General features: G+C 39.3%; 1 pseudogene; it reads left to right on the plus strand.

Moving 5' to 3' along the window:
• The first annotated feature begins 10,931 nt into the window (after positions 1 to 10,931).
• Positions 10,932 to 12,211, plus strand: LOC115519785 (annotated as a pseudogene).
• Positions 12,212 to 12,415: the final 204 nt, after the last annotated feature.

Consider the following 12,415-nt stretch of genomic DNA (forward strand, 5'->3'; position numbering starts at 1 on the left):
ATCAATGGTCTTCAACCAGCATGAAAAATTTCCAAGATATTTTTAACATGAATAGTTTTAGAGTCTATATCCAGATCCTCAATTCCTATATACCAGTTCCCAAAATTGATCTTCTCAGGAACTTCTTTCTTTCCTCTTTTTCCAGAGGTACTCTGTTTTCCACTTTGCAAAGTCATAATGTGTCAGATATTTTGTATTTGTTCTCAGCACCGTCTCGATCCTTCTAAGTTCTCCCCACATCATAGGAGCTGAAATCCTTGGAAACCCTACCAGCATGTTTCCATTTTAAATTCTACCAATGTAGGTGCCTGGGTGGCTCAGTCAGTTAGGTGTCTGACCTTGGCTCAGGTCATGATCTCACAGTTGTGGGTTCAAGCACTGTGTCAGGCTTTGGACTGACAGCTCAGAGCCTGGAGCCTGCTTCAGATTCTGTGCCCTCCTCCCACTTCTCTCTTTCTCTCTCTGCCCCTTCCCCACTTGTGTTCTCCCTCTTTTTCAAAAATAAATAAACATTTTTTAAAAATTAAATTCTGCCAATGTAAGGGTCATACACAAGAGATTAGGAAAGGAATATAGAAGAAATTGTCTTCTCTGGATCTGGTGCCAGTGGCAGATGAGCACTGTGGTGGCAGAAACAGACTTCTGGGTGGCATTAGCTGATGTTTACAGTCTCCTGCTGTTCTTGAGACATAAGGTCACACAAGTATGAAATGAGTATTTCTCTATAGGGAGGGTAAGAGGCTTCCATAAAGAGGGTAATATAACCTGCCTTCCCCTTTTCCCATTCTTCCAGCTTTTCCAACACATTGATCACTTATTTCCTGTGTTAAGTTCCTCTAGGTTGGAATATCTAGATTGGTTTTTATTTCTTCCACGAACACTAACTGCTGCAGCATTTTATATCAGGAATTGTTCTAGGAAACTGACCCTCAAAGATAGAAATCTGGATTGAATATCTGGTTGGATGGAGTTTAAATAATTTGATGGCATCATAGCCAATGGAAAATGGAGAATCTGATCATTCATGGCATTCAATGACAAAAAGCTGCTTAAAATTATCAATAGACATTGTCTGAAATAAAATGTCTGTTAGAAACCAGGCTTTGAAATACCAAATTACTGCTACAATTGACCTTTGTGGTGGGAATGAAGACTACGAGATAGTTTACTGACTGCTATTACTGATTGCAACGGAACATTTATAGGAAGAAAATGACAGGCTCAGGCATTTCAATTCCTCACTCGAGTCAAGGTCAAACAATCAGAAAATCTTATATCTCTCTAAACTGATAAAGTATAATTCAAAGCAAAAATCTGATTTTATGGTTTGCACAATTACAAAGTAGATTGTAAATACATAATTTCTCCAAGTCTCTTATGTACCAGTTGGGACATTGACTTGGGAATGAGTGAGACTCATTATTAAAATGGGAAAATACAGTGGATTTGGATAAATCTTAGAACCTTGAATCCCTAAATCTCCTTTAACCTTCCCTCCCATCAGAAGTAGCCCCTCCTCCCCTATCTGAGGAGACTAACCATCCCTTAGGTGAAACCCTATAATTACCTCACCTGAGACAATTGTCTTACAATTCATTTCCTCTAGACTCTTAATTGAGGTCCAATCCCAGAATACCTCAGTCTAATGGCACAAGGTATAACCAAGGAGATTATAATGTTCACACCAAAATAAAATTTCAAGATTTTACCAGTTTTTTATTGGTAAAATCCTTGAGAATATGTATGACAATGGAGACTTAGTGTGCTAGACCAAAGAGGACAGAATATATTGCTGGATAATTCTGAATATATTCATAGGGATTCATTTACCAGAAATTTTGGGTTCAATGTGTTATCTTGAGCAGATGAGAGGGGCTCCAACTGTTTCTTTGGTTGGTTAACTGAAACCTACACTCAGTAATGGACTGCATTCAATAAAATTCAGATGCCACGATATTCCTGACATAATTCAAAAGATGGAATCCAAAGCTTCAGGGAAATAAAAATGTTGGAATGGATTTATTTTACATGACACTCTTACCCTAGATCCACAAAGTATGCAAGGAGGGACCAAAGTACATTCTCTTTACCAAAATCTCCTGCAAAATGCACTGATAAAGAGAGTACCAACATCCTTGTAAAGCTTGTAGTGGCTCTCCTCTGCAGCTTGGGAATGACACTAAGAGAGCGCATCATTAAAATGGACTTCCTTATTTCAGTGGGAATGGTGGGATTCTGAAGCAGTAGCAGTCATGTGGTTTTGCAGAAGTTGGAATATTTTAATCTGTAGGGATCTTTGGCAGCGGCTAAATGATCACATTATCTCTAGATCTGAAATGAATGGGCATCTTACTAAAATGAAAAACCCCAAGTCCAGTAGCTAGAATCATTACTTGAATAATCACGATGGAGAGCTACCCTCACCCATTCTCAGACTTTCTGAACCAACAGATCTAATGAGTTTTGTAGAGTCTGTGGCATATGGGCTGCCATACAAAGCCCCTGAGGCACCAATAGGAGAATCACAATGCCAGTCACCTAGAATCTGGAGCAAACCCATGTTCTCTTCAGAAGATAATTCTTATCCCTTTGAGAAAAAGCTCCTGGCTGCTAATGGGTTCCCAAAGAGACTGAATACCTGGCCATGGACTACAAAGCTTTTAACAATGTGATCTAAGGTATTTATATGAACTGTGTTCTCTGATCTACCAAGCTATGAACATGGGTAAGTGAGATAGCACCTCATCATCAAAGTGACATTGTATATACAATGTCAAGTTCCAAATAGTCCTGAAGGCCCAAATTAGTGACATGAGCAAGTGGTTCAGACTTCCACACACCTTACTTTATTGTACTGGCACCTTCCTCAACACAAATGAATGGCCTCACAGGAAGTTCTCCAAGGTCAGTTTACTGAAGACGAGAAAATTAAAAACTGCTTTGCAGATAGTTCCACAAGAGACTCTGGTACCAGACATGGCAAACTGATCCTGCACGATAGCCCCACTCAGGAGTGGCCCTGAAGGACACTGAGGAAAAGTAATCCTCCCAGTGGGTAGAATTTTGAGTCATAAATCTGGCTCTTGAAATGCCCAGAGTCTAAGAGACCCCCAAAAACGAACCACCAGAATCCAGAGTCAAAGCTAAGCAGCAAGGGTCATTTATTGCAGGTTCGAACCTGGACCTCTGCGCCCTCGTTGCCGGTGACGCCGAGAGGTCCTGAGAGAGGTTTTTACACCCCTTTTATAGACAGGTACAAACAAGTCATGGGAAAATCAGGAATACACGGATGTGCCAAGCAATAATGATTGATCAGAAATACACGGATGTGCCAAGTAACAATGGTTGATCAAGAATATACGGTTGTGCCAGGCAACTATGATTGATCAGAAATACACGGGCGCGCCAAGCAATTGTACAGAAGCGGAACAAGCTGGTTAAGCTTGGTTAGGTTTCAGTTTCCCGTAACTTAAGCTTTTAAGTTTTAATTTTCTCAGGCCTTTCACTCTCTCTTTTGTCTGGAAAGAGAGATGACCAGATATACAAAGTGATACCAATTCACAGTGGCCAATGATTTGAATTGATGGTCAGGAACTTAAAGCTGGAATATTGCTAACAAGAGCATCTGAGGAAGGGTGCCTTGCTGATCCAGTCAGTAGAGGATGTGACTCTTAATCTCATGGTTGTGAGTTCAAGCCCCATGTTGGGCATGGAGCCAACTTAAAAAAAAAAAAAGAGGATCTTAGGAAGAGGTATATAAATAAACCCCTCAGAATGGGGCAAATTATGAAGACATATGCATTTTATGGTAAAAATCATTAAAAGACACTTATTATAGAGAACTTTTCTGTCACTAATCATATGGAGAGGTGACATGCTCAGTAGAGGTCAGGTAGCCTTTCCCAACCCACCCAAGTGCTTGCTCAGTAGACTCACGTACAAAGTAGTCATGTTGGCAACGGTGGATATAATGCATGAATTCAACACTATTGGCTTTCCCTTCATCAAGTCTTATCTGACTACCACCAATGCAGAGTGTTAAATTTACCAACAGTAGAAGCCAAATCAGAGCCCTTGATATGGCACTATTTCCAATAGTGGCACTATTCCCAGTAGTGGATGACTCCATCATGGAAGGCAGAGACCTTCTTTCCTCATCCTGTTTCAAGTTTTTACTTAAATTCTATTTAGTTAACATATAGTGTAATACTGGTTTCAGGAGTAGAATTTAGTGATTCATCACTTACATATAATACCCAGTGCTCATCACAAGTGCCCTCTTTAATACCCATCACCCATTTAGCCCATCCCCCACCAACCTCCCCTCCAGCAACTCTCAGGTTATTCTCTATAGTTAAAAGTCTATCTTATGGTTTGCCTCTCTCTCTTTTATTTCCCTATGATCATCTGTTTTTGTTTCTTAAATTCCACACATGAGTGAGATCATACGGTATTTGTCTTACTCTGACTGACTTATTTTGCTTAGCATAATAGACCCTGGCTCTATCCATGTCATTGCAAATGACAAGATTTCTTTTTTTCTTTTTTCTTTTCTTTTCTTTTTTTTTTTTTTTTGATGCTGAGTAATATTCCATTGTATATATACCACTTCTTTATCCATTCACCAGTTGGACATTTGGGCTCTTTCCATAATTTGGCTATTGTTGATGCTTCTATAAACACCAGGGTGCATGTATCCCTTTGAATAAGTTCTTTTATATCATTTGGGTAAATACTTAATAGTGCAATTTCTGGGACTTAGGGTAATTCTATTTTTAAATTTTTGAGGAACCTCCATACTGTTTTCCAGAGTGGATGCACCAGTTTGCATTCCCACCAACAGTGTAAAAGGGTTCCCCTTTCTCCTCATCCTTGCCAACATCTGTTGTTTCCTGTATTAATGTTAGCCATTCTGACAGGTGTGAGGTGGTATCTCATCGTGGTTTTGATTTGTATTTCCCTGATGATAAGTGATATTGAGCATCTGTTCATGTGTATGTTAGCCATCTAGATGTCTTCTTTGGAAAAAATGTCTATTTGTGTCATCTGCCCATTTCTTAACTGGATTATTTGTTTTTTGGGTGTTGAGTTTGATTAAGTTCTTTATGTTTTTGGACATTAACCCTTTATCAGATATGCCATTTGCAAATATCTTCTCCCATTCCATAGGTTTCCTTTTAGTTTTGTTTGTTGTTTCCTTCACTGTGCAGAAGGTTTTTATCTTGATGAACTCCCAACAGTTCATTTTTGCTTTTGGGAGACATGTCTAGTAAAAAGTTGCTGCAGCTGAGGTCAAAAAGGTTGCTGCCTGTGTTCTCTTGGATTTTGATGGTTTCCTGTCTCACATTTAAGTCTTTCATCCATTTTGAACTTATTTTTGTGTATGGTGTAAGAAAGTGGTCCAGTTCATTCTTCAGCATGTTGCTGTCCAGTTTTCTCAACACCATTTGTCATAATATTGGAAGTCATAGCCTCAGCAACCAAACAACAAAAAGAAATAAAAGGCATCCAAATCAGCAAGGAAGAAGTCAAACCTTCACTATTCACAGAGGATATAATATTCTATGTAGAAAACTCACAAGACTCCACCAAAAAATTGCCAGAACTGGTACACAAATTCAGTAAAGTCTCAGGATACAAAATCAATGTACAGAAATCTGTTGTGTTTGTATACACCAATAATGAAGCAGCAAAAAGAGAAATCAAGGAATCAATCCCATTTACAATTGCCCCAAAAACTGTAAGATACACCAAAGAGGTAAAAGATCTGTACTCTGAAAACTATAGAACACTTATGAGAGAAACTGAAGAGGACACAAAGAAATGGGAAAACATTCCATGCTCATGGATTGGAAGAACAAATATTAAAATGTCTACACTACCCTGAACAATCTACACATCGAATGCAATCCCTATCAAAATACCACCAAAATCAAAAGTTTTCACAGAGCTAGAAAAACAACTTTTAAATTTGTATGGAACCACAAAGGACCCCAAATAGCCAAAGGAATCTTAGAAAGAGAGCAGAGATATTTATACAGGAAAAAAAAAAGAGCCACATTCATTCAAGGATTCATTTTATTATCACAAATAACATGTTTAGTGACCCAGGAACTCATTTCACAGCAAAACAAGTGCAGTTAAGGTCTCTTACTATGTATCATATCACCTACAGGCAAATAGCCCTGTGGAATGTAAGAATAGCCAGTTGAACGCTCAGCTAAGGTGCCAGCCTGGAAATAAGACTGCAAAGTTTGGATGTTTTATACAAGATGTAATATATATATATATAGTTTAATGAAATTTATTGTCAAATTGGTTTCCATACAACACCCAGTGCTCATCCCAAAAGATGCCCTCTTCAATACCCATCACCTACCCTCCCGTCCCTCCCACCCCTCATCAACCCTCAGTTTATTCTCAGTCTTCAAGAGTCTCTTATGCTTTGGCTCTCTCCCACTCTAACCTCTTTTTCTCCCCCCATGGGTTTCTGTTAAGTTTCTCAGGATCCACATAAGAGTGAAAACGTATGGTATCTATCTTTCTCTGTATGGCTTATTTCACTTAGCATCACAGTCTCCAGTTCCATCCACATTGCTACAAAAGGCCATATTTCATTCTTTCTCATTGTCACGTAGTTCTCCATTGTGTATATAAACCACAATTTCTTTGTAATATATATTTTGAACCAGTGAACAACATATGGTACAGTTTTTTCCATAGTCAGAAATCATGAGTCTGTAGCCAAGTGGTGAAAATGGGAATTTTTTCCTTTCACTATTTATCTAAAATCCATTCATAAGATGTTTGTTTCTGGGCTTTTCTGGTATAATTGTCCAAGTTATCAAAGGAAGAATGCTGTTAGGGAACATAGCGATGATTCCATTGATCTATAAGTTGAGATTTCCACTGCCATTTTGGGCTCTAGAAGTAATTGAACCAACAATCAAAGTAGGAAGCTGCTATATTGCTTAAGGTAAATATTCCCTATTGTAATAAAAAGACAGATTCCATTTTATTTTTCATGTATGACTGCTGGAAGTTTCCAGGTCCCATTCTTTCACTTTCCCCTTTTCCCCTCATTTCCCCAAGAGTCTTGGCACCAGTGATAAGTTTAAATCATGCAAACCCAACCTGGCCTCACCTCCTAGACACATTAAAAGCCAAAGCCAAAGCTTTGCTCTTCCTTCACTCAAGAATGAACTTCTCTGGCAATCCTTTTGGTGTTTACCATGTGAGTAATAAACTTTATTTCATATCTTTCATCTATATAAATTCCTAGAGGAAGAGATGCTGCCGAGCATTCAGCAGAGGATGTTATGTGTCCATATAAGACTTTTATTATCTCAGAGAAATAGTTTTAATGAATAATGGTGGAGTTACTTATTAAGCCTGAAACCAAGAGGACTCCCTAAAGGTGGCTTTTAGGAATACTATGACCAATAGTATTAGTTAATGGAAGACTACAGGAAGCCCAAAAAGAGAGAAACATAAGGGCTCATAATTCTTAGAATTAGAGGTTTCCATCACATCTTTAACTGAGGCAATAACTCTGAATGGAAAGAGAGCAAAGAATGGTCTCTTCATGGGGCATATGGGTGGCTTAATTGGCTAAGCATCAGACACTTATTTCAGCTCAGGTCATGATCTCACTGGTGCATGAGTTCGAGCTGCCACGTGGGGGTCTGTGCTGACAGTGAGGAACTTGCTTAGGATTCTCTCCCCCTCTCTCTGCCCCTCCTCTGCTCATGCTCTCTCTCACAAAATAAATAAATAAACTTAAAAAAAAAAAAAGAATGGTCTCATCATATAACAGATATGGGGGCTATAGCAACCATGCATAATTACTTTTCTTTTTTTTTTTTGCTTTATATATGTGTATACACTGACTAGGCATTTTCTCCCTTTATTTTTCTTGCTATTCTTTATAGAAAGTGTTAATGGGTGATTAATTTAAATATTTAGCCTGTTTTGATGATTAATTTTATGTATCAACTTGACTGGGGCACGGAGTGCCCAAATATTTGGTCAAACAGTATCCTGGGTGTTTCTATAAGGGTGCTTTTGGGTGAGATTAGTATTTAAATCAGTAGACTGAGTAAAGCAGTTTGGGTGGGCCTCATCCAATCAACTGACATCATCTAATCAGTTTTCTATCAGTTAATAGAACAAGAAGATTGACCTCCTCTGAGTACAGTTCTTCCTGCCAGAGAACCTCTGAACTGGGACATCAGATTTTTTTTTCCTACTTTCAAATTGAAACATCAGCTCTCCCAGAATCTCCAGCCTGCCAGCCTTAACACTGGAACTGTACTTATGAGGTTTTGGGTGAGGGTGGGGTTTGTGGAGTTTGGAGCTGATGGTCAAGAAAAAGTTCTTGATGTCTTTGGTGCAAAAGGTGATTTTATTAAAGCACAGGGACAGGACCTGTGGGCAGAAAGAGCTGCACTGGGGTTGTGAAGAGTGACTCATTTTAAACTATGGGGCTGGGGGAGGTAAAGTCAAAAGGGAAGTTCCTAAAAAGATTTTCATATGCTAAAGACTCACAGATTATGGGAGGCCTCACTATAGTCAAGCTAAGGTTGTTTTTCCCTCTAGCAAAACATTAAGACAGTAGGGAGTTCCTGGACTTTAGGCTATTAATGGGATTGCCTTTTTCTTATAAACGGGTGGAGATTTTTACCAGTTTAACCACTTGGTTTTTTTGTCCTTTCCTGTTTTTGAGTGGCCAGGAATGTCCAAGTAATATCATACATGTCCCACCTGAGTGGTGGGACGGTGGTGTGCTAGCTTGTACTTTGCCCTTTGCCTGCCTTATGCTCCCTCATCATATAGCATAGGCTCTTCTGGTTCTCAGGACTTGAGACTTGAACTAGAACTAAAACCATCTGCTCTCCTTGGTTTCTAGGTTGCAGATCTTGGGACTTGCCAGCCACAATAATCACATGAGCCTATTCCTCATAATAAATCTTTCTTTCTACATATACATCCTGTTGGTTCTGTTCCTCTGGAGAACTCTGACTAAATCAGATTTTGGTAGGAAGAATGGTTATATAGGAAAAAAACATTTAGGATGAATTTTCTGAATTGGTTCTGAAATTTCTGGAATTGGCTTTCTAACCTGAGTAGATTTAAAGATGCTAATGACTCTAGTAGTGAAGAAAGCACTGATAATCTATGACATGATCCTAATCAACCACTTTTAAGAGACAAGGATCTAGACAACTGTGTATATGATACTTTCAAACATTTTTGTCAAGCTAATGAATATAATTGTCTGGTTTCTCCTAATGTCACTGGATAAAGTAAGGAAAGAAAAGGATAAGCTCAGGGATTTGAATTCCCAGCTCAAGCGCTATATAAATAACCTGAATGTGTCTAAGTGTTCCCTGAAGGAGAACCTTTCTTCTATAGCCACAGGATTGAGAGACTGCTGAAAAATCAAACCCAGAATCACATCTTGTGCTTGGCTGGATTATGATGCAAGTTGAACCTTCAGCCTCAAAAGGCATCTACTGTTTAAGTGGGAGAACTGATTAGGACACTGAGCCCCTAAATTCTGAGGAGTCTTCTTTGCCAGTGGAAGCAAACTTTCCAATCCTAGTGGAAGAGCCCTCTCTATACCAAGTGGAAATGTCCTCCTCCCACTTAACCTTGCATTGCCTGAGAAAACCTTGCAAGACAATGAAGATTTTCCTCAGGATTTATCCCCACCACCCTTCTTTGCTTCTAGATCTATAGCTAGACTCAAGTCCCAGAAGGACCTTGGAGATAAGGTACAAAATGAGACTCATGTGGAGATGTGCTACATTCTAAAAGAGTGACTTGAGGGGCACCTGGGTGGCTCAGTCAGTTAAGCGTCTTACTTCAGCTCAGGTTATGATCTCACAAGTTCGTGAGTTTGAGCCCCACGTCGTGCTCTGTGCTGATAGCTTGGAGCCTGGAGCCTGCTTCAGATTCTATGTCTCCCTCTCTGTCTCTCAGCCTTCTCCCTATTCATGCTATGTTTCTCTCTCAAAAATAAACATTTAAAAAAATAAAAAGAAATAAAAGAATGACTTGAGCCTTCTAACTTATACAGACAGAAATCTGGGGAATATATATGGGAACAGAAACTAAGTATGTGGGATAATAGTGGATCAGGCCACATTTATTGATATGGGCTCAATAAGCAAAGATTCTGCATTATAATGCTGCAGCTTCAGGAATTAGAAAGAGCTCTGTTTGTCTAGCTTAAAACATAAATCAAAAGGTGGCCTACACTATGTGAGTTAGAAATGCAAGCCCTACCTTGGTTTAATGTAGGGAAAGGGATTCAAGGGTTTATGGAAATGGGAATGTTAGAGTGTATTTGTCATTTAACACCAGCTTATCCACCCTAGAAGGGTCTAGGAGATATACCTTTCACCATGACTGTGAGAAATAAATTTGTGAGGGAAGCCTCAGCCTCCTTGAAGACCTCTATGGTTGCTCTCTTTGTAGGCCAGACTTTACAGGAGGAACCGTGTCACTGAATTGGAAAACCTGAATGTAATGGGAATAATTGGATCCCAGGAGACAAGTGGCAGCACTCAACCACCAAAGGCAAGGTGTATGGTAATGGAGAGAAGAGACAAAGCAACAATGAGAATAGTTTGACTTGCATAGACTTATGCTGTTTGCTACTTGAGCATGATGTTCCTAGAAGTGAAATAGAGATGAAGCCTATTAAATTATTACTTGATCTATATAAGCAGAAAATTTCTTGGTCAAGGGAACATAAGTTAACGTTATAAAAATCAGAGAGTCACAGCCCCTCAATCAGTTCCCAGACCTGAGCCACTTTATAGATTCAGAATCCCTTTAATAAAGGGGAGTCTAATTCTCCTTGAGGAAGAAGCCTGGTAATTTATATTGTTAATCTTTCTCCAGGTCTTCCCCCAAAAGGAACCATGAATTTTACTAATGTAACTATACAGTGAGGAAAAGGAAATAGACATTTCAGGGATCACTGGACTCTGGCTCTGAACTGACACTAATTTCCAGAGACCCAACACATTACTGTGGTACACCTGTCAGAGTAGGGGCTTATGGAGGTCAGGTGATCAATGTGGTTTTAGCTCAGGTCTGTCTCACAGTGGGTCCAGTGGGTTCCCATGCCCATCCTGTGTTTATTTACCCAGTTCTGGAATGCACAGTTGGAATAGACATAGACAACAGCTGTCAGAATTCTCACATTGGTTCCCTAACCTGTGAAGTGAGGACTATTATGGTGGGAAAGACCAAGTGGAAGTCACTGGAACTGCCTCTATGCAGAAAAATAGCAAAACAAAAGTAACATAACATTCCTAGATGGATTGCAGAGATTAGTGCTATCATCAATGGCTCAAAAAATGCAGGAGTGGTAATTCCCCCCACACCCCCATTTAACTTGCCTATTTAGCCTGTGCGGAAGACAGATGGATCTTGGAGAATGACAGTGGATTATCATAAGTTCTACCAGGTGGTTATTCTAATTGCAGCTGTTGTACCAGATGTGGTTTCCTTGCTCAAACAAATAACACATCCCCTGGTACCTGGTATGCTGCTATTGATCTGACAAATGCTTTTTTTAATATAGATATCAATTAATAAAGACCATCAGAAGAAGTTTTCTTTCATCAGGCAAGGCCAGCAATATGCCTTCACTGTCCTACCTCAGAGATATATAAACTATCTAGCACTGTGTCATAATTTAGTTCACAAGGACTTGATTGCCTTTGCCTTCTACAAAATATTCTGGTCCATTACATTGATGGCATTATGCAGATTGGACCTAATGAGCAAGAAGAAACTACTCTAGACTTATTGGTAAGACATTTGTGTGTCAGAGATATGGAAATAAATCCAACAAAAATTCAGGGGCCTTCTACCTCAGTGAAATTTCCAGGGGTCCAGTGGTGTGAAACATCTCATAAGGTGAAGGATAAACTGTCGTACTTGCCCCTCCTCCAACCAAAAAAGAGGGAGGCACAAAGTCTAGTATACTTTTTTGGATTTCAGTGGCAACATATTTCTCATTTGATGTGTTACTGTGGCCCGTTGACCAATTGATCTGAAAAGATACTACTTTTGAGTGGGACCCCAAAGAAAAGGCTCTGCAGTATGTCCAGGATGTTGTGCAAGCTTCTCTGACAGTTTAGCAGATCCGGTTGTGCTTGAAGTGGCAGTGGCAGATAGGGATGCTCTCTGAAGCCTTTGACAGGACATAACATATATGAGAACCACAGCAGCCATGCTTAATTTGTTTCTTTTTTGCTCTCGATATGAGAGCTATTTTTGTGAAGAGTATTGGTTGATAATTAACTTGATTTTTTAGCCTTTAGTTATAGGATATCTGCAATGTATTGTGACTAAACTACAAACAAAACTCACCTAGAGAATATGACTGATGAGT

Source organism: Lynx canadensis, chromosome C1 (assembly GCF_007474595.2).
Source record: "Lynx canadensis isolate LIC74 chromosome C1, mLynCan4.pri.v2, whole genome shotgun sequence".
Classification (NCBI taxonomy): domain Eukaryota; kingdom Metazoa; phylum Chordata; class Mammalia; order Carnivora; family Felidae; genus Lynx; species Lynx canadensis.